The 27941-nt window shown below is 42.6% G+C and overlaps 2 long non-coding RNA genes across 2 annotated transcripts; both read right to left on the bottom strand.

Annotated features, from left to right (window-relative positions):
• Positions 1-1642: 1642 nt before the first annotated feature.
• LOC133136520 (uncharacterized) lies at positions 1643-4429 on the bottom strand. The gene is made up of 3 exons (XR_009709537.1): positions 4184-4429; positions 3379-3480; positions 1643-1693 (listed from the first exon to the last, which is right to left on the bottom strand). It is a non-coding gene; the product is annotated as an uncharacterized LOC133136520 (long non-coding RNA).
• An 833-nt stretch (positions 4430-5262) lies between these two features.
• LOC133137805 (uncharacterized) lies at positions 5263-10266 on the bottom strand. The gene is made up of 4 exons (XR_009709627.1): positions 9965-10266; positions 9146-9247; positions 7470-7553; positions 5263-7318 (listed from the first exon to the last, which is right to left on the bottom strand). It is a non-coding gene; the product is annotated as an uncharacterized LOC133137805 (long non-coding RNA).
• Between the last annotated feature and the right edge of the window lie 17675 nt (positions 10267-27941).

The following is a 27941-nucleotide window of genomic DNA, read 5'->3' as shown; positions in this document are numbered from 1 at the left end:
AGGTGTTTCTTGTTGCCCAGATGTGTCCTGTTAGATTGCTTGGTTAAATAACAAACAATTCTAAATATCTACTCTTGGTTTTAGTCTTGGGTTTTGCCGACAACGATATGTGTTAGAAAAGATAAACCAACATGAAGACCAGAGAGCTGTTTTTTTTATCTCAGAAAAGAGGGGAAAATTGATTAGAGCCATTGCACAAGCATTGGGGATAGCTCGTACAACAACTTGGACTGTCCTGAAAAAATGAAACCGCCGGCATATTGAGCAACAGACATCGAACAGGTCGACCGAGGAAAACAACAGCAGTTGATGACAGAAACATTGTGGGAGCTTTGAAGAAAACCCACAAAACATCAGTCCGTGACATCACAAAAAATCTCCACTGGGCAGGGGCAAATGTTAAGTGATTGTGGGCGGCCTGTAGTGTAATGGTTAAGGTAAATGACTGGGAGACGCAAGGTTGGTGGTTCTAATCCCGGTGTAGCCACAATCAGATCCGCACGGCCGTTGGGCCCTTGAGCAAGGCCCTTAACCCTGCATTGCTCCAGGGGAGGATTGTCTGCTGCTTAGTCTAATCAACTGTACGTCGCTCTGGATAAGAGCGTCTGCCAAATGCCAATAATGTAATGTAATGTGTTATTCTTAGGGATGTTTTGCAGAATATGCAGGACGCACAAGCAGAGGGTTAAACATGGCCCATCTGAAATATAAGGCCATTCGTACAGGTCCCCTGTACTAATTACAGTCGTGATGCATTGGACTCGCCCACGAGTTCCAGCAATCATGCAGTTGTTCTGTCTGAAATCAGTTATGCGTGGACAGCGGTCATCAATTTTCTGTTTACTTATTTTGTGTGCATGTTTATGAGTATCAAAAATAAATTAATGACTTGAGTGTTTGCTTGCCCCCCCAAATCAGAAGATTAACTTCCTGTGGTAAACACTGTAATCTGTACATATTTGAAGTTCCAACAGTCAAACCTTCAACAGTCCAAGTTCCAAGTTCCAACAGTCAAATTTTCTACATGGAATAGATGTATAATCACTGCATGCAAGCAGGTCTTTTGAAAAGATTTTATTTGATTCCCTCTTAATCTAGTTTTATTATTTTAATTTGTATGATCGACTATTATCATTGTGTTATTCTCTGTCTTCCTTGGTTTCATTAGTCCTGCTAAGCACTTTCAGCAGCATTCTGTATGAAAGGTGCTATAAAAATAAAGCAATTTGAGTACATTCTGCCAAAGGAGGGAATAGAATACAGCACAGTATTTCAGACATGAAACTGTCACAGAGCCTTCATTGCACTGAATTTGGGGATCGGACAGCCCAAACTCGCCGGGACATTCAGAAGCACCCTAGACACTCAGCAGGTGGTTTTTCCAGTTTCTTCAGTGAGTTTACACTGCCTCCCCCTAAGACGTAAATTGGGCACACTTTCCTCCGCTCTTCCATGAACTGAAATGAGGAAAAAATAGATCTGTTAAAGAACAACAAAGCCTGTTCTGTACCTGAAGAATAAACATTCACAAGGAACACAGTTTTGGATATTTCTGTTGGTGATCGTCTGCAAAACCACTGAGAGTAGTGTGCCAGGAGAGCTGGTGTACCTGATTTACTTGCAGTTGCGCAGCGCAGTGAATGTCGAGGCCGGACTCAATCCCTTTATTGCAAACAGCACAGTTGATTTTTGGCTTTAGGAAAAAGGATAAACAACCAATTAGTTGATGAGGTCGTGCAGTAGAAAGTCTGAATGAATTAAAAGGTGTATTCGCACCTCTTCAAGCTACGCATTTCCCTGTCCCTCCCTACCTCCCTGTAAAGCTTAATTGTTGTCTTTACCTGTGATATTTACTTGTGTATTACGATGTTTTATTTGGCTAGGTAAGCATTGTTTGGATAGGTAAGCGGTTCATACATTGTTCATACATTTGCGTGTTGCGGTACTATGATTTAAAAATAAAAATAATTAATTAATTGATCAAATAGACCCTGGTCCTTATCTTTGTTGTGCAGGTAGCAGTTGAAATTGCACTTCCCTCTAGGGTCTTTCAGTGCACTTATCCTTGGGTATGGGTATGCACTTTGCACTTTGTTGTACGTCGCTCTGGATAAAAGCGTCTGCCAAATGCCATTAATGTAATGTCATGTAGATTATTGATCTGACGCATTCATCAAAACTAGACAATTATACTGCAAGTGGCCAATGAGCTGCAGCCGGAGCTGCAACTTCTCTACGAACCAAATTGAACAGCCTTTTGCATTTGGACTTTATTTATTTAAGTTTAAAGGTACAAGCCCATTGTGAATCTCTTCCTATCATTGTCACTACTGTTGACGGCCCAACACTCTGTACCAAAACATTGTATAACAGTACAATAATTCAAGCTCATTGGTTGGAAATTGCTTCTAATTGCCACAGCCAATGGCGTTTCAACTTCAGCGCATTTACAGAGAAGGGCGAGGGATAAACAGTGTTGTGGTTTGAGCGTGTTTGTTGCTGCTATTCTATTGACCGTTAGAAGTCCAAAATGACCTTTAAGTCACAAATTGTACAAGCCCAGTGTTTTAGCATTATGCAGTCTGCACTTGATTACATACTACTGTTCAAGAAATCCATGCATCACCAGGACATAAAATTGCCCCATCAATTTAAGTAAACACCTTGTTTTGTACACATAACCTCAGAGTAATGTGACCGTATAAATGAAAGAAGTTATGAATGTTAAGTCAGCCTTTATTATGTGAATGACCCCTACATCAGTGTCATTTGCTGTTCCGGCACTTAAAATCTACAGAGAAGATAATCTGTGTAAGGTTTTTCCAAAGTTAGTGGCCTGTTTAGATGAAATAGCAGGTACTGCCCAACACTGTTCCTGAAGTTCTACTGTCCTGCAGATTTTGAGTTTAACCCAATTTTGGCATACCTGATTCTACTAATTGGCAGCTCAATAAGATCTCTAGCTGTTGAATGAGGTGTGTTTTGTTAGGGTTGGAGTGAAAACATACAGGAGGGTAGATCTCCAGGAACAGGGTTGGGTGAATTAAGGGTGTCACTTAAGCCTTCGGCACACAAACATTCCATATCACAGTTATGTAAATCCTTCTATATTTGGTTCCATCTATGTACCGAAGGGTCAGAGGTATACCTTGGCACTGCCAGGTGTACTACAATGCCCTGTGGCTCCAGTACCACACTTGGTACCTGTAAAGTGTTTTTTTATAGCAACGCTGTTGTGGGGTTATTCCTGTAGCACAGTGGTCCTCATTCCTGGCACTCACTCTTGGACCCTATTATTCTTTGATTGCTAACATTTGAACCCTTAAATTCTTGCTGTTCTGGATTCTGTTGTTTTGACCCCCGTCCAGTACAACTTACCCTTCGGTCCATAAATGGGCAGTCATCTCGATGTGTGGTCTTTTCTGTTTTTGTGCAGGTGGTGACTTTCAAGTGAAGCTCAATGTAAAATGGATCAGATTTCTAGGCCATAGTAAAATACATATATAACAAGGTTGACAAAATGATAACACAAAATTACATTTAGTTTCCAGTTGAAAAAAATTTGTGAACGATGACCTTCCCTTTGCAGTGCCAGGAAGGTTACCGATTTCCAAATGGTCTACAAAATGTTTGCGTTTCTCTGAATCCATGACAGTCAAAAGCAATGTTAGAATTCTACTTGCACAAAGCCACGACAGAGCTGATACATGTTTTTCTGGGGGGGTTTTCTGTTCACTATGCATAATTCTTTCAAAGTTATAATATGGAGCCCAGAAAATCATTTTTACAGCTCACTTTCAAGAACCTAACCATTTCCAAATCTCTGCTCAAATTATGCAATTTAAATATATTTTGGACAGATGATTGGTTGAAAGTGCAATCTGAAAATGGAAATAATGTGGCTGTATATGAATGTTTTTAACGTGGTGTAACAGTTAGCAAAACAACTTTTCAAAATTGATTTGATCCGTTTATTACCAGTCAGGATCAGATTGCCCTTGACATATACTGTCAATAAAGTATGATAAACACCAGGACTTTAAAAGGGAAACACTAAATATTTACACTCTAAACACTCAATATAAAATCTTAATCGCCTTCAGATTAACAAGGCACTTACTTTAACAGAGATCAGGACCACAAAGCTGACTTTAACAGAGAGATTAAGACCAGAAATCCATACCTCTGAATCAGGAAGGAAGCCAAGGAAATTAACATGCTTTGAGGATTTTTCATTGCAGTGTTGAATTGCCTTGTCAACAGCATCCTTGTATATACCAGTGAGCTTGTGATAATCCTGCTGACCCTCAGTAGAGATCAGCAGAGCTCCAGCGATGAGCAGCAGGATGAGCAGTGAGCGACACATCTTCCTGTCAGTGTTGGACTGGTCACTCTGCTTTGTGTCTCAAATGTCTCTTTCAAGTGCGTCCGTCTCTCGGATGTCCAGTGTTTAGATTGTGGTAATTTTGTTCAAGGTCCATACAAAATTGTGTTTTCACTAAAAGGAATGTAGGACATGGGTCCTTGTTGATTATTGATGCTTAAAGCCAGTGACAGATACTCCATTGGGGGAGTGGTTAGGGGTCGGGTTAACCAGAGACTCTTCACGCCCTTTAGGTTTGCCAGCCCGATACGTGAATCTTTGCAAATGTTTGAGAGCTGTTTTCTCAGGAAAGTGTTATATGAACCAACATTCAACTTCATATACTTTCAGATTGCAGTGTATGACACATCATTTGAATGCTGAGAATCTGTACTTTCATAAACTAACTGTGCTACTTGTGAATTTCTCCAGTTTTTAAATCCAGTGATGTCCAGTTAGTGTCTAATTACAGACCCATCAGCATTTTGCATGTTCTTTCAAAGGTGCTGGATTTATTGTTACCATACAACAAAACTACTACTTTGAAAGTAAACATCTTCTAAACAATTTCCAATTTGGATTCCTCACAAAAACACTTCATTTTATCTGCCACATTTCTCTTCATTGAACACATCTGTACAGCTCTTAATCAGTCTGTGACATCAGAAACAATCTCCACCGGGCAGGGGCAAATGTTAAGTGATTGTGTTATTCTTAGGGATGTTTTGCAGAATATGCAGGACGCACAAGCAGAGGGTTAAAGATGGCCCATCTGAAATATAAGGCCATTCATACAGGTCCCCTGTACTAATTACAGGCGTGATGCATTGGACTCGCCCACGAGTTCCAGGAATCATGCAGTTGTTCTGTCTGAAATCAGTTATGCGTGGACAGCGGTCATCAATTTTCTATTTATTTATTTTGTGTGCATGTTTATGTTCTGTATTTGATACACGTACCGGGCTTGGTACGCATAGACAGTGATATTTTTAAATATCTGGAAAACAGTCACAAAAATGAAGTCAGTTAGATGTGACCTGTTTTCACGAAGTCTCTCAAAGTTATCTTTATTTACAATTCTCACAATTATTACAATTATCACAAGTATTAGAATTATCACCCCTGCCTGCACTGTCCCTTTAATAGAGTCACTTGTACTGCTGTACAGATATAACCATTGTCTGTCTCTTTGACATTTATATCTTGTTCATAGAACACTCAAAATACAATGGTCACTATCAAAAACAGTATCTTCCCCATACACTTTCCATATCTCTATTCACTAGACATTTAGAACTTGTTTATAGACACTCAAAATAAATGGTCATTCCTAAACATGTTTATATTCTGCATCAGCATCCTCAATGCACTTTACATACTTCCCAGTATCCTCGGACATGCATCACAGTGATGAATAATTAACTTGCATATTATTCTATAGTTTAAACAATTGAACCGTTTCATTAAACTTGAAACTATTGAGCCAGCCAAAAATATAAAATTAAAAGGAATGGGATACGTGGAGCCATTTACAGGACAGGATACAAAGCTATCAAAGCGCCGAGTGCTGAATCCCGTTGTCTCTACAACAACGGCACATAGCGTTAATTGGAGAACAGAGTACGTTAATGTTAGCTAGAATAGCGGCAGTGCCAATCTGGGCTAACTTTACATCAGTAACTGAATTGATATCCAAACGAATATGAGCATATGCCCTTGGTAGCTAACATTACCGAATTTCGCCCCAAACAGGAAAACAAGCAATGTTCGCTAACTTTCCAAATTTCACAGGAAACTAACGTAGGGCTAACGTTAACTTTGCTTAGTAACGGTAAAATTAATTCAAATAAGTTATATAGTTAGCTAGCGTTCGGAGCATTCATAACATTACTGCCTAACGTTAGCTAACTTCTCACGTCTTAGTTAGCCTACATTAGCTAATTTACACCAAACTAGACAAACTGGACATTCACCAATCTGACAAACGTAAATCAAACTCTATACTGATTTTATAAAACTGAATTACACAATACATGGTGCTTGTGACACTTTACTAACCTGGAAAACAGTCACAAAAATGAAGAGTCCGTTAGACGTGAACTGTATTCACGAAGTCTCTCAAAGTTATGGCGAGCCCTCGCAAGTCCAATACCTAGACTCAACCATGTCATCTGGTGTCGTGCAATTGCTATTACAGGCAATTTAGGTAAAATCATTATCGTGAAACAAATAGACAGATTTTACCTGGAAAATAAAATTATAAGCTCGCAAAAATAACATCACTAATGTGATCACATTTTAGTGGGCATCACATATTGCACAGAGTATCAAAAATTCATGAATGACTTGAGCAAGTAAAAATTTGTTTCCCTCCTTCGGAAAAACAAAAATGTGTTTGCTTGCCCCCCCAAATCCGAAGATTAACTTCCTGTGGTAAACACTGTAATCTGTACATATTTGAAGTTCCAACAGTCAAACCTTCAACAGTCCAAGTTCCAAGTTCCAACAGTCAAAGTTTCTACATGGAATAGATGTGTAATCACTGCATGCAAGCAGGTCTTTTGAAAAGATTTTATTTGATTCCCTCTTTATTTAGTTTTATTATTTTAATTTGTATAATCGACTATTATCATTGTGTTATTCTCTGTCTTCCTTGGTTTCATTAGTCCTGCTAAGCACTTTCAGCAGCATTCTGTATGAAAGGTGCTATACAAATAAAGCAATTTGAGTACATTCTGCCAAAGGAGGGAATAGAATACAGCACAGTATTTCGGACATGAAACTGTCACAGAGCCTTCATTGCACTGAATTTGGGGATCGGACAGCCCAAACTCGCCGGGACATTCAGAAGCACCCTAGACACTCAGCAGGTGGTTTTTCCTGTTTCTTCAGTGTGTTTACACTGCCTGCCCCGAAGACGTGAATTGGGCACACTTTCTTCCGCTCTTCCATGGACTGAAATGAGGAAAAATAGATCTGTTAAAGGACAACAAAGCCTGTTCTGTACCTGAAGAATAAACATTCACAAGGAACCCAGTTTTGGATATTTCTGTTGGTGATCGTCTGCAAAACCACTGTGAGTAGTGTGCCAGGAGAGCTGGTGTACCTGATTTAGTTGCAGTTGCGTAACGCAGTGAATGCCGGGGCCGGACTTAATCCCGTTATTGCAAACAGCACAGTTGATTTTTGGCTTTAGGAAAAGGGATAAACAACCAATTAGTACAAGGGGTAGTGCAATAGAAAGTCTGAATGAATTAAAAGGTGTATTCGCACCTCTTCAAGCTATACATTTCCCTGTCCCTCCCTACCTCCCTGTAAACCTTAATTGTTGTCTTTACCTGTGATATTTACTTGTGTATTACGATGTTTTATTTGGCTAGGTAAGCATTGTTTGGCTAGGTAAACGGTTCATACATTGTTCATACATTTGCGTGTTGCGGTACTATGATTTAAAAATAAAAAAATTAATGAATTGATCAAATAGACCCTGGTCCTTATCTTTGTTGTGCGGGTAGCAGTTGAAATTGTACTTCCCTCTAGGGTCTTTCAGCGCACTTATCCTTGGGTATGGGTATGCACTTTGCACTTTTGTTGCCAAATGCCATTAATGTAATGTAATGCAGATTATTGATCTGACGCATTCATCAAAACTCGACAATTATACTGCAAGTGGCCAATGAGCTGCAGCTGGAGCTGCAACTTCTTTACTAACCAAATTGCACAGCCTTTTGCATTTGGACTTTATTTATTTCAGTTTAAAGGTACAATAGGTAAGATTTTTGTGTTAAAACATTGTTACTAGCCCATTGTGAATCTCTTCCTATCATTGTCACTACTGTTGACGGCCCAACACTCTGTACCAAAACATTGTTTAACAGTACAATAATTCAAGCTCATTGGTTGGAAATTGCTTCTAATTGCCACAGCCAATGGCGTTTCAACTTCAGCGCATTTACAGAGAAGAAATCCATGCATCCCTTTGAAAAATCACCAGGACATAAAATTGCCCCATCAATTTAAGTAAACACTTTGTTTTGTACACATAACCTCAGAGTAATGTGACCATATAAATGAAAGAAGTTATGAATGTTAAGTCAGCCTTTATTATGTGAATGACCCCTACATCAGTGTCATTTGCTGTTCCGGATACTTAGCACTTAAAATCTACAGAGAACATAATCTGTGTCAGGTTTTTTCCAAAGTTAGTGGCCTGTTTAGATGAAATGGCAGGTAAAGCCTTTTCATCTGCTAGGCCAGGACTGCCCAACACTGTTCCTGGAGTTCTACTGTCCTGCAGATTTTGAGTTTAACCCAATTTTGGCATACCTGATTCAACTAATTGGCAGCTCAATAAGATCTCTAGCTGTTCAATGAGGTGTGCTTTGTTAGGGTTGGAGTGAAAACATACAGGAGGGTAGATCTCCAGGAACAGGGTTGGGTGAATTAAGGGTGTCACTTAAGCCTTCGGCACACAAACATTCCATATCACAGTTATGTAAATCCTTCTGTATTTGGTTCCATCTCTGTACCGAAGGGTCAGAGGTATACCTTGGCACTGACAGGTGTACTACAATGCCCTGTGGCTCCAGTACCACACTTGGTACCTGTAAAGTGCTAATGTTTTTATAGCAACGCTGTTGTGGGGTTATTCCTGTAGCACAGTGGTCCTCATTCGTGGCTCTCACTCTTGGACCCTATTATTCTTTGATTGCTAACATTTGAACCCTTACATTCTTGCTGTGTGGCTTCTGTTGTTTTGACCACCTGTCCAGTACAACTTACCCTTCGGTTCATAAATGGGCAGTCATCTCGATGTGTGGTCTTTCCTGTTTTTGTGCAGGTGGTGACTTTCAAGTGAAGCTCAATGTAAAATGGATCAGATTTCTAGGCCATAGTAAAATACATACATAACAAGGTTGACAAAACGAGAACACAAAATTACATTTAGTTTGCAGTTGAAAAAAATCTGTGAACGATGACCTTCCCTTTGCAGTGACAGGAAGGTTACTGATTTGCAAATGGTCTACAAAATGTTTGCGTTTCTCTGAATCCATGACAGTCAAAATTAATGTTAGAGTTCAACTTGCACAAAGCCATGACAGAGCTGATACATGTTTTTCTGGGGTTTTTTTTCTGTTCACTATGCATAATTCTTTCAAAGTTACAGTAAGGAGCCCGGACAATCATTTTTACATTCTTACAGCTCACTGTCAAGAACCTAACCATTTCCTAACCAAATCTCTGCTCAAATTATGCAATTTAAATATATTTTGGACAGACGATTGGTTGAAAGTGCAATCTGAATATGGAAATAATGTGGCTGTATATGAATGTTTTTAACGTGGTGTAACAGTTAGCAAAACAACTTTTCAAAATTGATTTGATATGTTTATTACTAGTCAGGATCAGATTGCCCTTGACATATACTGTAAATAAAGTATGATAAACCCCAGGACTTTAAAAGGAAAACACAAAATATTTACACTCTAAACATTCAATATAAAATCTTAATCGCCTTCAGATTAACAATGCACTTACTTTAACAGAGATCAGCACCACAAAGTTGACTTTAACAGAGAGATTAAGACCAGAAATCCATACCTCTGAATCAGGAAGGAAGCCAAGGAAATTAACATGCTTTGAGGATTTTTCATTGCAGTGTTGAATTGCCTTGTCAACAGCATCCTTGTGTACATCAGTGAGCGTGTGATAATCCTGCTGACCCTCAGTAGAGATCAGCAGAGCTCCAGCGATGAGCAGCAGGAAGAGCAGTGAGCGACACATCTTCCTGTCAGTGTTGGAATGGTCACTCTGCTTTGTCTCAAATGTCTCTTTCAAGTGCGTCTGTCTCTCGGATGTCCAGTGTTTAGATTGTGGAAATTTTGTTCAAGGTCCATACAAAATTGTGTTTTCACTCAAAAGAATGTAGGACATGGGTCCTGGATCAATACCCCTTGTTGATTATTAATGCTTACAGCCAGTGACAGATACTGTCGAGGGGGAGTGGTTAGGGGTCGGGTTAACCACCAACTCTTCACGCCCTTTAGGTTTGCCAGCCTGAGACGTGAATCTTTGCAAATGTTTGAGAGCTGTTTTCTCAGGAAAGTGTTACATGTACCAACATTCAACTTCATATACTTTCAATACTTTCAGATTGCAGTGTATGACACCTCATTTGAATGCTGAGAATCTGTACTTTCATAAACTAACTGTGCTACTTGTGAAATTTCTCCAGTTTTTAAATCCAGTGATGTCCATTAGTGTCTAATTACAGACCCATCAGCACTTTGCATGTTCTTTCAAAGGTGCTGGATTTATTGTTACCATACAACAAAACTACTACCTTGAAAGTAAACATCTTCTAAACAATTTCCAATTTGGATTCCTGACAGAAACACTTCATTTTATCTGCCACATTTCTCTTCACTGAACACATCTGTACAGCTCCTAACAATGGTCAAATGACCAGAGCCATATTCATAGACTTCAGGAAAGCTTTGGACACTGTGAATCACACACTCCTTCTGTCAAAACTACAACATTTTAACATATCATCTGCTGCTACCACTTTCATTTAATCATACCTTCAAAATAGATCCCAGTCTGTAAACATATACAAAACTCACTCAAATGCATCCCTCTGCATAGTCCCACAAGGGTCTATATTAGGGCCCTTGCTTTTTCTTTCATATATTAATCATCTCCCAGAGGCTTGCCCACACTCACACTGCCTTCTGTATGCTGATAATACATCTATACACACATCTGATGAGACCCCAACACAAATCACTACAAAACAGTGACATGAACACCCTCCACTCCTGGCTCAAACATAATCATCTGAATTTAAAGGTGAATAAAACAAAATGCATATTTTTGCACTAGCACACCACACCAGCAGTTCTCTGATCCTGATCTCATCACCATAGCAAATGAAGCCCTTGCAGTTACTCAGCAGTACAAATATCTAGGCCTTATTCTGCTTTTAAACTTTTACACCACATATTAAGAAGCTGACAAAATAACTTGATCAAACATTATTTTCAAGACAATTTCCATCTTTTACTTTGAGCCTCATATACCTTGCTAAACTCATTAATTCTTTCTTCTGTTGCTTACTGCCCATCAGTTTGACCTTAAACTACAAATGATACTCTGGATCACATTATTTGTCCATAAAATACACACATCTGCAACACCACAGGCACATCATTGTATAGTACTGCAGAACACAAACTCCCTTAATTTTGAGAACTATTGCATATTATCCATAACCCAGCAAAATAACAATTATGGCAATAAATTCTTCATTCTTCAATCAGGGACTTCCATCTGGGACTTCCTCCTGTTATCCATCAGGATCCATCCATACATCTAAATCCATACATACTTTCAAATGTTAAAATATTCACATCTCTTACCAAACCAATCATGTAACCACCAATCATGTCCCTCCATCAATTCACATAATATACATATATTATTTTCCTTTTCTCTGTATTTTCTTCATCCTCTTTCTATACATACTTCCTGTCAGTTTACACTTTACTCTCTCCCTTTTATTCTTTTGCTATAACTCTTCTCCTTTTCTTATTCTTCACATTTTCCTTTTCTTCAGTCTGCAGGCCAGAATCCACTGAAAAACAGATTGTCTGAGTTGGGCCTAAGGCTATGTTTGTTCTTTCCAAGCATTGAGGAAAGTGCATTGGATAACCATGCCAAGTACCTCTCTCTGTTTTTCTGATTCTCTGTGGATGTTCTGGGTTTTGCATACACTTACTACTTATTTTTATTTCTTGTTGATGTTTGCTTGTTAACAATAACTAGATCTTACTATTAAGCTGAAAGCCATCTAAGGATCAAATACAAAAATAGCAAACCTGCGATCAGTTAATAATGTTTTTTGTACCCATTGCCAAACTTGTGACAGTCCACTTGCATCTGTTTCGACTGAATTGACAATTCTATGGCTTTTCCCATGCTGATAGATGACAAAGGGATTGTGCATTATTTTTACCTGATTTTTATATTCTAGTGAAATAGAAAGTGACACTATTTTTCAGCAGGACATTTACCTCAGTGAGTGGTCATGTAAGAAACCCTTGCATTTGGATAGTGTTTCTCTTCCATAAGAAAATGAGCATGATTTGGGAGTATTGATGGAGGAATGCTAATTTGTGCAAATTTGAGGCTCCAACACAGTCAAACCAATTTTCCTGTACAGAACAGACATGCTTCACCAATCATTGTTTGAAGCTCTCACAAAAGAGGAACAGCGTTTAATCATTGTGTATAAGCCGAGAGTACATTCATTAAAGGCAAAAAAGGGAATGCGTATTATTTCAGACAGCATTGAACCATCACGGAGCCAGAGGTTCAGGGGGGGCGCCCAAAACTAATATACTTCCGGGGTAGTAGCTTGGGCAGTTATTTTTCCGATCTTCATCATTCTGAAATGATATAAAAAATAAAAAAGTATTTTAAAGAACAACAATGCCTGTTCTGTATATGATGATTAAATATTCACAAGGAATACAGTTTCAGATGTTTCTACTGTTGATGGTCTGCATATGAGACTGTGTAGTGTGCCAGGAGAGCTGGTGTACCTGATTTAGTTGCAGGTGCGGAACGCAGTGAACGTAGAGGCTGGACTCAGTCCCTTTATTGCAAACAGCACAGTTGATAAGTGGCTTTAAGAGAAAGAAAGACAAGCAATACATTTAAGGGTAGTGGAAGGCCTGTAAGTTGCTGATGAGCTGGGACAGGAGATTTGGGACAGCAACAGAACTGTATGTGGATGTGATTCACAGTTGTGTTCAAAATAATAGCAGTATGTTTAAAAACCTGATTAAAGCTCAAAATCCTTATAATAGTTTTTTTTTTGATGCATTGGGGACACTGCACATTATATCCTAAATCAAAACAGAAAATATGTCAATTTTTTTATTACTTTACAGAAAATGAAGAAAAATGTATATTGGGCTGTTCAAAAAAATAGCAGTGTCTGCATTTTTCTTGACAAACTCAAATATTTACTGTATAAACTGAAAAATCTTCAGGATTTAGCATTCCTGTGAATCACTAAACTAATATTTAGTTGTATAACCACGGTTTCTGAGAACTGCCCATATCATGATGCTTGCACCACCATGCTTCTCTGTCTTCAGAGTGTACTGTGGCTTGAATTCAGTGTTTGGTGGTCGTCTGACAAACTGCCTGCGTCCCTTGGACCCAAAAAGAACAATCTTACTTTCATCAGTCCACAAAATGTTTCTCCATTTCTCTTTAGGCCAGTTGATGTGTCCTTTTGTAAATTGTATCCTCTTCAGCACGTGTCTTTTTTTTAACAGTGGGACTTTGCGGGGGCTTCTTGCCGATAGATTAGCTTCACACAGGCGTCTTCTAATTGTCACAGTACTCACCGGTAACTTCAGACTGTCTTTGATCACCCTGGAGCTGATCATTGGCTGAGTCTTTGCCATTCTGGCTATTCTTCGATCCATTTGAATGGTAGTCTTTCGTTTTCTTCCATGTCTCTCTGGTTTTGCTTTCCATTTTAAAGCATTGGAGATCATTTTATCCGAGCAGCCTATTATTTTCTACACTTCTTTATATGTTTTTCCCTCTCCAATCAACGTTTTAATCAAAGTACACTGTTCTTTTGAACAATGTCTGGAACGACCCATTTTTCTCAGGTTTTCAGAGAGAAATGCATGCAAACATGTGCTGGCTTCATCCTTAAACAAGGGCCACCTGATTCACACCTGTATTTTCACAGAATGAATTACCTCACTAATTGAACTCCACACTGCTATTATTTTGAACACGCCTCTTTCAATTAATTATTCAATTACACAGACTCAGGAGCATGTGTATCATGAATGTTGGGTCTGTTGGTTTTCTATGACTCTACTACAAAACAGTGATTGATCTGGTAAGTCATGTTGGACTGCTATTATTTTGAACACAACTGTATTTCAGACAACTCACAATGAATTAAGCTACAGTACTGTGCAAAAATTTTAAGCACTTGTATAACATTCTGTACAGATAAAATAATTTCAAAAATAATTCAATGTAAGGTCCTAAATAAACGTACTATAAATTTTACATTACATTTGAGCAATTTGGCAGAATAGTTAAAAACTGAATCAAAGCAATATTTTTTGTGACCACCCTTTGGCATTAAATCTGCATCACTTCTCTGAGATAGCCAACACTGTCCTGCAGTTCCATTAGACAATCAGCAGGGAGGTTGTTCCAAGCATGTTGGAGAACTTGCCACAGTTCTTCTGCAGACTTGGTTGGCTCCTTGCTTTTGATCTCAGGCAGCCTTGATCACGTTTTTATGTAAAAAGTAGTCAATTGCTTACAGTAATGTTCCTTTTAAAAATTAAAGACAAAAATGTCTCTGTAAAATTTTATCTTTTGGGAAATTAATATTTGGAAATCTCAAATGTGTTCTTTTATCCTAACACACACAAAAAAATTAACATATATATAATAAAGTCTAGGGTGCCTAAGATTTCTGCACAGTACTGTATATGTTTTGATATTGAATGCAAATGAAATGTTTCCGTCAGCTCTGTCTCTCATCACTCCCTGTTGTAAGCCTGCCAAAACAGGGAGTGGTGACAACCCCCCCCCCCTCATGGGGACCTTGAGAAGCAGAGCTCACCAGTGGATGCTGGGGTGGGGGTGGAGTCACAAATTGTACAAACCCCTTGGTGCAGCATTATACACACAGTGAGCTCTTTATTAGGTAGACCTGTACACCGGCTTGTTAATGCAAATATTTAATCAGCCAATCATGTGGCAGCAACTAAATGCATGAAAGCATGCAGACATGATCAAGAGGTTCAGCTGTTTTTCAGACCAAATGTCGGAATGGGGAAGAAATGTGATCTAAGTGACTTTGACCGTGGAATGATTGTTGGTGCCAGAAAGTGCTGATCTCCTGGGATCAAGCACAACAGTCTCTAGAGTTTGCAGAGAATGGTGCTAAAAACAAAACATCCAGTGAGCAGCAGTTCTGTGGGCAGAAATGCCTTGTTAATGAGAGAGGTCAATGAAGAAGGGCCAGACTGGTCAAAGCTGACAGGAAGGTGACAGTAACACAGTAGCACACATTACAGCAGTGGTATGCAGAAGAGCATCTTTGAACACACAACGCATCCCACCTCTAAGTGGATTGGCTACAGCAGCAGAAGACCAATAAATAAGTCTAATAAATGCCTTATAAAGCGCTCAGTGAGTGTACAATCTGCACATGCTTATAGATGCTGGAGTCAATGCTGGAGTTACCAGGTTACGAAATATTGCTCCGTCAATTTTCTCAGTGAAAACTCCAAGAGATCAGCCATTTCTGAGATACCCAAACCACCCTGTCTGGCACCAGCAATCATTCCACCGTCAAAGTCACTTCAATCACTTCAAATTCTGACATTTGGTCTGAAAAACAGCTGAACCTCTTGACCACGTCTGCATGATTTTATGCATTTAGTTGTTGCCACATGATTGGCTGATTAAACTAACAGGCTGGCGTACAGGTCTACCTAATAACATGGTAACTGAATGTATATACTTTAAGACGCGTTTGTATGGTTATGAGGAATTGTGATGCAATACTCAAAAGTGAACCCTATCACTCTTTGATTGTTATTCTTGGACATTTGAATTCTTGCTGTGTGGCTTCTGGTGGTTTGATGGTTGGCATTTATATTGCGCCTTTATCCAAAGCGCTGTACAATTGATGCTTCTCATTCAGCCATTCATACAAACACTCACGCACCGACGGCGATTGGCTGCCATGCAAGGCACCAACCAGCTCATCAGGAGCATTTAGGGGTTAGGTGTCTTGCTCAGGAACACTTCGACAAAGCCCGGGTGGGGGATCGAACCGGCTACCCTCCGGCTGCCAGACGACTGCTCTTACTGCCTGAGCCATGCCGTTTGAGCCCAATCCAGTACAACTTACCCTTCGGTCCATAAATGGGCAGTCATCTCGTTGTGTGGTCTTTTCTGTTTTTGTGCAGGTGGTGACTTTCAAGTGAAGCTCAATGTAAAATGGATCAGATCTCTAGACCATGAATAAAGAACACATAACAAGGTTTACAAAAAGATGAGACAGTTACATTGTGTCAGCAGTTGGCAAAAATCTGTACACAAGAAATAGAATGTCACTTTACTGTGCCAGCAGGGCTACTGATTTGCAAATAGTTCCTGGGGCGCCCCCAGTCTCATTTTGGAGAAATCCCTTATTACTTATAGTCTTTCCGTAAACCTTGCGTTCATGCTTTCTCTCTCTCCCTTGCTTCCCTAATTGTTTAATGTGTCTACTTATTAATCTACTTATTAATCTACTAACGTTAGATCAGGATTGGGTAATACTAACATTCTAACCATGTGTTCATGTTTCCCTTATGTTTCTTGTGCATGTCATTGACTAATTTCCTAACACTAGGGCAGGATAGGTTTATTACTAACGATTACTAATTATCCTGTTCGATCCTCCACACCTGCTACTCTCAAGCTAATTGTCTGCACCTGTCTACACCTGCATATAAGCTCAGTGTTCATGTCATGTCTTTGCAGAATTGTTGCCTCCTGTTTGTCAGTGCACTGTTGAGTGGGTTTCCAAGCCATTGATTACCTGTTACGATCCAAGCCTGTTTACTGACCGAAGTCATTGATTTCTGTTTTGTTGACCATTGCCTGCCTGTACCACAAACTCTTGCCTGCTGTCTTTGTGCTTTTTCCCCGCGGAGCGGACTTCGGTCTTAACTCTTGCACCGCCTTCGACCCCGAGCCTGCCTACTGTCCGTCTGCACTACTGCCCCGCTGACAGCTTTCCTGGTGACTGGACTTTTTGCATGGTGTACCGATTTCGAGACTGCCTTCTCCCATGGTACTGTACTTTGATTTTGGCTGGATTTTCTGTATGAACTTTGCTTGTTTTCGACTACGCTCATTGGACAATCCCTTAATAAAGTCCTGACGGGACTTCATCACATCTGTGTCTGAATCGTGCATTTTGGGTCCTACCCCCACACACCCGTCTCAATTGTTTTAGAAGAATCTTTCAGATTAAAGGTACAATAGGTAATTTCGGACTTCTAATGGTCAAGAGAGGAATAGCAGCAACAAACCCCTTCAAACCACATCACTGTTTATCCCTCTCCCTTCTCTGCAAAGGTGCTGATGTTGCCTGTGACAATTAGAACCAATTTTCAACCAATGAGCTTGAATTATTGTACAGTTATACAATGTTTTGGTACGGAGTGTCAGGCCATCAATTGTATATTTTGAAACCCAAATTAAAGGACTAAACACAGGCTGATGGTGAGTCAACATGTGAGTGAGCCTTTTTCAACAATAGGAAGTTGAGACAAATCTTACCTATTACCTTTTAAGAAGCTGAAAAAAAGAATTTGTACTGTTCACTCTGAATAACCAGTCTTCCTTTACATTTCTGCAGAAGTATTCTATACATTTAGCAGTGCATGAAGGCTTGACTTGGTTTGACAGTTTAACTCCCTTTCTTTTTCAAAACACAAGTTATTGTCAATTGCCAATCTGAATAACGGTCATATAAATGAACAGGACATTAAAGGAAAACAATATTTGAAAAATACCAAAATAGAAGTCTGCACTAAACCTACTCTTGGAATTGGCAAGGTAGTTACAGCACTTTAGTAGAAAGATTAACACGCAAAGCTTATTCTGTCCATACCTCGGTATTACGAAGGAAGCCAAGGAAATTGAGATGCTTTGAGGATCTTTCATTGCAGTATTGAATTGCCTTGTCAACAGCGTCCTTGTATATACCAGTGAGCGTGTGATAATCCTGCTGACCCTCAGTAGAGATCAGCAGAGCTCCAGCGATGAGCAGCAGGAAGAGCAATGAGCGACACATCTTCCTCTCAGTGTTGGACTAGTCACTCTGGTGTGGGGCCCTGCAGTATCTTTCCTAAAGGGTAAACATTAATCCACCTCCTGACACTGACTGTGGTGTCTCTCAGAGTTGCCTGTACCATGAGGGGTCCGAATCTGTCTGGTGTTTCATACAAGAACCCTATCTAGTTGAAGGGTTCTTTAGCAGGTAAAATTGTTCTTTGTCTGGTTGTTTTCACACTTCATACCCTTGATAGAGGGCTCCATGAAGAAGTTCTAACAGCCAAATAGCCCTTTTTTTCTAAGATACATCAATAGTATATTGATTGTGTGAATTTACAACCTGGTTGTGTGATCAGCTTTCTGTTCCTGGTCAAGGTATGAACATTTTTGTTGATGTAAGGCTATGCTAGTGTGCCATATTTTCTTGTTTTTATTTCCACTCAGTAAGCACTTTATGTATTTATTAGGCTTATTTTTTAGACTTAAGTCTTCTGCTCCTGTAGCCTGTCCACCTAGTGGTCGACATGTTGTGTGTTCAGAGATGCTCTTCTGCATAACACTGTTGTAATTTGTGGTTATTTCTGGTACTGTCACCTTCCTGTCTGGCCATTCTCCTCGGACCTCTCTTATTAACAAGAGTGTGTTTCTGCCCACAGAACTGCTGCTCACTGGATGTTTGCACCATTCCCCGGCAAACTATACAGACTGCCGTGCATGAAAATTCCAGGAGATCAGCAGTTTCTGAGATACTCAAACCACCCTGTCTGGCACCAACAATCATTCCACAATCAAAGTCTCTTAGATCACATTCTTCCCCCGTTTTTATGATTGATGTGAACATTAGCTGAAGCTCCTGACCCATATCTGCATGATTTTATGCATTGCACCGCTGCCACACGATTGGCTGATTAGATAAGCACAGGAATAAGTCTCTGTGCAGGTGTTCCTAATAAAGTGCTCAGTGAACGTATTTCTAAGCAAATTGTATGCTGGGTTAAGCTAATTGTATTCTAGCTTAAACCAGCCTATGCCGGTCAAGCTGGTTTAAGATGTGTATCCGAAACTTTTTGCTGGTTTGACCAGCTTCCACCAATCATTGTGAAAAGCATTTAATCACTGAAAATAAGCAGCCCTAGTAGAGTACATTCAGGCAAAGGGAAGGTAGCACAGTATTTCAGATGACATTAAACCACCACAGAGCCATCATGCTTCTAGAGGTTCAGGAGGTCCTGGAGGTCCTGTGGGTGGTCCTTGAGGGGTTATTTCTGGTGGCGGTGCTGAAATTTCTGGTCTGGGTGCTGTCGGTTCAGCAGCTAGTACTTTGTGTCCAATGCACTCATTTTTCTGAAATTCTTCAAACTGAAAAAAAAAAAAAAAAAAAAAGGTTAGCTATAGAACTACAGGGCCTGATGAGACCGAATAGTGTGCCAGGAGAGCTGGTGTACCTGCTTTACTTTCTGTTGCGGAGCGCAGTTGATGAAGAGGCCGATCCGTTGGTTGTTGCAAACAGCGCAGTTGATACGTGGCTTTAGGAAAACGAAAGAAACACCCAATTAGTGGAAGGGGTAGTGGAAGTCGCTGATGAGCTGGGACAGGAGATTTGGGACAGTAACTTCATTACAGCTTTTTGAGGGTGGACAATTTGTACAAATCCTCTGGTGAAGCATGATGCAATCTAAACTCTCTTGCAGACTGCAGTTGCACAAAACCCACCAACACTCATCAGGTTATGAAATATCGCTTCATCAATGTCAGTGTTAAATGAAACACTTAACTCCAGAGTAACACTTTCTTAAAGGGCGGCCTGTAGCGTAGTGGTTAAGGTAAATGACTGGGACATGCAAGGTCGGTGGTTCTTATCCCGGTGTAGCCACAATAAGATCCGCACAGCCGCACAGCCGTTGGGCCCTTGAGCAAGGCCCTTAATCCTGCACTGCTCCAGGGGAGGATTGTCTCCTGCTTAGTCTAATCAACTGTATGTCGCTCTTGATAAGAGCGTCTGCCAAATGCCAATAATGTAATGTAATTTTGTACACATAACTTCAGAGTAATGTGGATAAGTGACAGGTGTAGGATAAACACATGCAATGTAAGAAATATGACTTTGTGTATAATCAACCTTAATTATGAGAATGACCTCACTATCAGTGTCCAATTCTTTTCCTATCCTGGTCTGTTTGGATGAAATGGTTGGCTACCCATTCAGTGACTCGGCGAGTTGTTTAGGGTGAATCCACTTCAGTGTTTTACTCTGCTTTCAGCATCCAAACATTCTACAACATCACAGATACTGTATGTAAATACTTCTGTGTTTGGTTCCATATTCACAAGGCCTTAAAGCAGGGGTGTCAAACTCCAGTCCAAAAGGAGGGCCATATTGTCTGCTGGTATTTGTGGTTTCCTTTCAATCAGCAGCCAATTAAGGCCTTGAGAACAAGGTGTGTGGACTCTTTAGCCAATGAAAGACTAAAAATTTGCATCTCTCGTGCTGCAGCACCCCAGGACTGGAGTTTGACACCCCTACCTTAGAGGTATGCTTGGGCACTGCCAGGTGCCTGTTGCTCTCAATACCACACTCACTACCTGTAAAGCGTTACGAGCGTAGCCCTTGAAATGGCCACTGGGTATGGATGTTGATGAATTCTGTCTGGTCTAGAGTCAAGTGAAGTGGGAGTGTGCAGCTACATTCCCATGGGGCAACAATATCTGTAAGGGTCTGTGGCTTCCTTTCAATCCTCCTATAATTAAGGCTTTGAGGTGCAAGGTGTGGGTTAATTCACCAATTAACGCTGTACATGCAACATGCTGAGTGCTGAGAACTCCCCAAAAGCCAGAGAACACTGCTGCCCTCCAGGACTGGATGTTTGACACCTGTGATGTAGGCAATATTCAAAAGTGTTTGATTGTTGGCATTAGACCATGTGGATTCTTGCTGCGTACCTTCTGTTGGTTTTTCATTCCAACTTACCCTTCGCTCCATGAACTGGCAGTCATCTCAATGTTTGGGGTTTTTTTCAAGTGAAGCCCGATGTAAAATGGATCAGGTCTCTAGACCATGCATGGAAGAAAAAAAAAAAACACATACCGTCTAAAAAACTGTCAACGAGAAATAGAATTTCACTTCACTGTGCCATCCATCCATCCGTTGTCTTAATCGGACCATAGTACTCTTTTCCAGTCTTAATTCCAAAGAGGTTTGGCAAACTTGGCATTGTTTATTGTGCTGAGTAAGGGCTGTCTTCGTGCCTCCGTTCCAAAGAGTTTGCCGGTATGGAGGTGGCATTTTGCGGTTCTTTTTTAGACGTGGTGAACCCAAGATACAACCAATCTCTGCCATTCCTTGGGTGCTTCGTGGCCTTCCTCACTGTCTGCCTCACCATCCTTTTGGACAACGTACATTGACAATGAGTCCTCTCCCTGGCAAGTTTGCAACCATTCCATACGTTTTACATTTTATATTATTGCCGCCTACAGTGCTAAGTGGTATATTTAACCGTTCATGTATTCTTTCGTACCCATTAGCTGACTTCGACAGCACTTTTTTCCTGCTGATGATGGGTAGTAAACCTCTCTCATGTCGTTGTCATTTTTATACTTACAGTGAAACAGTAATGGAATGACACAATATAGTTCCTTTAGACCAGGGGTCACCAACCTTTTTGAAACTGAGAGCTACTTCATGGGTACTGAGTCATACTAAGGGCTACCAGTTTGTTTTGTCACGCGCACAATACTGACCTTTGAACTAGAGTAGATCACCTTAACTTATCTAAACTTCATGTATAATAAACATATTTTTAAGATATTGTCATTTTTAAATCTAGATAAATGCAAGCGTGATTTAAAAAAAAATAGCAACAGAATAACATTAAATTTTAGATGCAGCTCACTAGTGAGTTGTGCTATTTTTAGAACAGGCCTGCGGGCGACTCATGTGGTCCTTGGGGGCGACCTGGTGCCTGCAGGTGACCCCTGCTTTAGACAATGATTAACAAAATGAAGGCAATTGTATTACCAATTTCACTTCGTTTGATTTTATTTACAATAATTTGTAGGGGTGCAAATAATTTTGACACCTACGGTTTTTTGAAGATGAAAAAGATAACTTTATGTAAAAAAACATTTACATGTTTTGAGAGTAAATCTATTGAAATAAAAGTATATAATTTTCCCATATGTTTGAACATAACATATAGATTATTCTCTGTGTTGTTTATAATATGCAGCCTTAAAACTTTTATCTATTTTTAGAGCTCACTGTATCTGATAGTTCAGTGGCGATGAAGTGAGACGAAGAGCCATACACATTCGGTGCCATAGATTGCAATGTTACTGCTCTGAAAAAGTGTTGGCGCCCTCTGCTGTTCACATGAAATCACCACATCATTCTCCAAACGGCAGGTGATAACAGAGCGTGGTTCCAGTGTGTGTTTTCTGCTTGGATTCCAAGTTGTTTTTAATTCTTCTGCGTGTTTAGTAGACCATGGGTTGCAGTCGATGCTGAAACAAAGAATACCAGGATCCTGTAAATGTACAAGCAGCTTGGTCAAGGCTATGAATGATCATTTATGTTCTTATTTTTTAGTCAATTGTGCGTTCAAGCTATTTTTGGAATCGAATAATGATCGTGATTACGATTTCAAGCTTCCTGTAAGTCGCCTGTCAAATTTGAAATGTAGTGGTTGAACTTTGTTTAGATAAAAAGATGATTCGTTAAAGTACCGGTAGCGGTGAAATCAAAACAGAAAACAGTGCTCTCAGAACCTAACGAGGAAGGAGGAAGTGTCAGTTTAAGCGTACTGTGGATAATACATACCGTTTACCTTAGTTTGTTGTTATGGCAGCTTTTCTCTTAAAGATGCTGAACCAGTGACGTCTCCACATTAGGGGTCGGTGGGGCCCAGCCCCACCACTAGATGGCGGTATTGCGTTCTTATCGCTCATTGATGTTCTTTTATCAAGCACTGCAGTTCAATTAAGCAAATTCGTTTGAAATACGGACCCCTCCAAAAGTATTGGAACAGCAAGGTCAGTTCCTTTGTTTTTCCTACACACTGAAGACAACTGAGTTTGAGGTCAAAATGTATACATGAGATGACCGATTTGAATTTCAGCTTTTATTTCCTGGTATTTTTATCTTGATTTGTTCAACAATTTAAACCATATTTTAGGTAAGCAAAAGTATTGGAACATGTGACTGGCAGGTGTTTCTTGTTTCCCAGATGTGTCCTGTTAGATTGCTTGGTTAAACAACAAACAATTCTAAATATCTACTCTTGATTTTAGTCTTGGGTTTTGCCTACAACGATTTGTGTTAGAAAAGATAAACCAACATGAACATGAGCTGTTTTTTTATCTTAGAAAAGAGGGGAAAATTGATTAGAGCCATTGCACAAGCATTGGGGATAGCTCGTACAACAACTTGGACTGTCCTGAAAAAATGAAACCGCCGGCATATTGAGCAACAGACATCGAACAGGTCGACCAAGGAAAACAACAGCAGTTGATGACAGAAACATTGTGGGAGCTGTGAAGAAAACCCCCAAAACATCAGTCTGTGACAACACAAACAATCTCCACTGGGCAGGGGCAAATGTTAAGTGATTGTGTTATTCTTAGGGATGTTTTGCAGAATATGCAGGACGTACAAGCAGAGGGTTAAACATGGCCCATCTGAAATATAAGGCCATTCATACAGGTCCCCTGTACTAATTACAGGCGTGATGCATTGGACTCGCCCACGAGTTCCAGCAATCATGCAGTTGTTCTGTCGGAAATCAGTTATGCGTGGACAGCGGTCATCAATTTTCTGTTTACTTATTTTGTGTGCATGTTGTGGCACCCCTGCTCCTGCATGTTGTGCCACGTGGGTGGAGAACCCTGGAGGGACCCACGCAGAGCAACCGCGCGGACGTCACGCATTAGGAGAGGTCTGGGAAGGAGTATATCTTCCTAGAGAGGTGATGGGAAGATCAGCACCTTGGAGAGAGATCCCTCTACCTGCAGTCCAGGACCCCGGACAGCGCACATGAGTGAGCAGAATGGAAAGGTACTGACTCAGCTGCAGCCTGTTTCCTAACGAGCAGGGAATGGTATTTAAGGCGCGGTCGAGGCTGCAAACAGGTTCAGTCGGCACCCTTCCTGAGCGTGTGAGAGGGAGAAAGGCAGAGAGAGGAAGGACCTTCTATGCCCTGCTGTACTGACCCTGAAGGAGACCCCACCTTTACGAACGGCAACCCCAAAGACCCGGAACGGACGCCGGACACGTGAGCCAAACAAAAACCCGTCCTACTTACCCTATATCTTTGTGTTTCCCCCACCCAGCCCGGACGTGGCTGAAGAGGGAAGGAGGGAGGAGGCCCTGGAGCATACCCCAGTCTGGGAAGAACCTTAGTTTATTTTTGCCTGAACGGCCCCTTTTATTTCTCCAGTTTTCCCCTACCCTTGCCCTCGGGGGGGCGCTATCACCAATACCCAAAAAAAAAAAAACACAGAAAAAATAAAAATAAAAATTTTTTCTGATATCTGCTATCTCCTGTGTCTGGTTTCCAGCTGCGCCCGCCCACTGCACCTCAGGATCCACCCCGAGGCACCACATATGGTGGAGAATGCGGGCATAGTCGATGCCACGCTGTGGAAGTTGGTCTGGGCAGAAGAACCGACACGAGTGAATGGAAGCCACACCCCCTGGGGAACAGCGAAGAAAGAGACGACTGGCTGCCCCTACACTAGCCGAGATGCAAGGTGTAGAAGCAGAGGAGGGGTCCAGAGGGATGATGATGGAAGCGGTCATCAACGAGCTGGCCAGGTCCCAGCGAGCCCTGCAGGAAGCGGTGGTCGAACTCTGTCGCCTATCTCCTCGTGACAGATCAAGACGAACCCCCCGAGATGTGTTGATGAAAATGACGGGCGACGATGATGTTGAAGCATATCTCCATGTGTTTGAGCGCGCAGCTCAACGCGAAGAATGGCCACAGGCAGACTGGGCGGCCATACTAGCCCCCTTCCTGACGGGGGAGGCCCAACAGGCCTACCGGGATATGGCCATGGCTGATGCCATCGACTACCTCAAGTTGAGGAAAGCCATCCTGGCCCGATATGGGTTCAGCCTACCCGCACGAGCCCAACGATACCACGACTGGTCCTATGACGCCTCCCAGCCTGCCCGGTCCCAAATCGCCGCCCTGACCCGCCTGACTAGGAGCTGGCTGGCTGAGGAAGATGGGCCACCCCTGTTGGAGAGGGTGGTGTTGGACCGATGCACCCGCGCCCTACCGAAGGAAGCCAAACGGTATGTGGCACAGATGGGCCCCACCTCTGTAGAACTACTAGTAGGCCTCCTCGAAAACCATCAGGTAACCCAGAAGATGCTCCAATCAGACCGTACTGAAACCCAGAGCCGCACAACCAGGGGCCCACAGCCTGTGAAGCACCCACCGGCCCGCCCTGACCCAAATCGCCGGGGCAGACCCGACGCAGGGAGACCACGGCCCGAGTGGAGATGTTACAACTGCGGAGAGGAGGGGCATCTGGCCAGGAGCTGCCCTAGGAAGGAGGTGTCCATGCCCACCGCCAGTGGGGGGAGCAGCCCACCGCACCCCTGCCTGTACCTGACCACCTGCTGGGCGCACCAGAGTACGGAGGCCCCAAGATTCCCGATACGAGTGGGGGGCCAGGACACTGAAGCAGTGCTCGACTCGGGCAGCGCCATCACCCTGCTGCGACCAGACTTTGCTGGAGAAAAGAGGCGTGAAGAGGTGGCGGTGGAGTGTATCCATGGGGACACCAGGAAATACCCTACGGTGTGGGTGGACCTAATCACCCCACGGGGGACGTACTCGGTAAGAGCAGGGGTAGTACCGAATTTACCTGTACCTGTGTTGATGGGAAGAGACTGTCCGTTGTTCCAGATCTATTGGGAGGAGGGGCCCCGGTCTCCGAACAAGACGAGGCCACGGCAACCCCGACGGGCTGCCCACCGTACCCCCCAACCAGTCTGGGCAGTGACGTCCGGGGACAGTGAAGGAGAGGCCCCGCCACCAGAGAGGGAACGCCAACCAAGCGCCCCGGCCACCAGTGGAACCGTCACCGCGTCCGAAAAGGAGCTCGGGGAGGCCCCGCCCCTGGACAGAGAAGTCCGTCTGGCCTTCTCGGAGGGCCCCCGAGACATGAGTGAGGAGACCGAAGCACCCACTCGCTTTGGCACTGCCCAACTAAACGAGCCAAAGTTTGCTCAAGCCTGGAGAGAGGCACGAGACATTAACGGGGCACCACAAGGGGCGGTGAGTACGCCAGCTTATCCCTTCTTCAGGGTAAAACATGACCTGCTCTATCGAGTCTGTAACCCACAGGGGGAGGAAGTCGAACAGCTGCTCATCCCACAACCGTTTGTGCCCCGAGTCCTCTACTTAGGCCACACTCACCTGCTGGGAGCCCATCTGGGGATGGAGAAGACCTACGAGAGGATCCTGGCGAGGTTCTATTGGCCCGGGGTGAAAAAGGCTGTGGAGGACTACTGCCGACACTGCGCCGTGTGCCAACTCCACAGCCCTAAGGTAACTCTTCGAAACCCACTAATCCCCCTGCCGGTCATTGACGTACCCTTCAGGAGGATTGCGATGGACATCCTGGGGCCCTTGCCGAAGTCCAGCCGGGGACATCGATACATCCTTGTGATCCTGGATTACGCAACCCGCTACCCGGAAGCTGTCCCGCTCCGGACCGCGACAGGAAAAGCGGTCGCCAGGGAGTTGTTCCTTCTTTTTAGCAGGGTCGGGATAGCGGAGGAACTCCTGACAGACCAAGGATTGTGCTTCATGTCAGGGGTCCTAAAAGAGATGTGCCGGCTGCTACAGGTGACCCAGCTACGAACCTCCGTCTACCACCCCCAAACCGACGGGCTAGTGGAGAGATTCAATCAAACCCTCAAATCCATGCTGAGGAAGATGATTGAAACTGATGGTAAGGACTGGGACCAGCTCTTACCCTATCTCCTCTTTTCAGTCCGAGAGGTGCCCCAGAGCACGACCGGCTTCGCCCCTTTTGAACTGCTATATGGAAGACGACCCCGGGGGTTACTAGACCTGGCGAAGGAGGCCTGGGAACAGCAACCGTCCCGAACCCACAGCCTGATCGAGCATGTGGAGCAGATGGACCGGCGGATGGCCCAGATCTGGCCCATGATGAGGGCCCACATGGAACGGGTACAACGGGAGCAAGCCAGGCTGTATAACCGGGGAGCACAGGTGAGAGAATTCGCCCCAGGAGACAAGGTGATGATACTAGTCCCCACCAGTGAATGTAAATTTCTGGCCCGATGGCATGGACCGTACGAGGTCGTGGAACGCACGGGACCTGTGAACTACCGGGTGAGACAGCCGGGACGACGACACCGCCTCCAGATCTACCACGTCAACCTCATGAAGAGGTGGCATGAGCCACCCCCGGCTCCGACCCCAGTCCTCTCCGCCCAGTGTGGGGCCCCAACAACCCCTGACGTGAGTATTGGAGAGCAGCTGAGCTCCCGCCAGAAGCAAGCACTACGTGAGCTGGTGGACCGGAACCGGGACATCTTCTCGACTATGCCCGGCCGCACCCACCTAATCGCCCACGACATCAGCACTGAACCCGGGAAGACGGTGAGGCTACAACCCTACCGAATCCCAGAAGCTTGCCGACACGC

Source organism: Conger conger, chromosome 9 (assembly GCF_963514075.1).
Source record: "Conger conger chromosome 9, fConCon1.1, whole genome shotgun sequence".
Lineage (NCBI taxonomy): Eukaryota > Metazoa > Chordata > Actinopteri > Anguilliformes > Congridae > Conger > Conger conger.
This window is presented reverse-complemented; position numbering and strand designations above follow the sequence as displayed.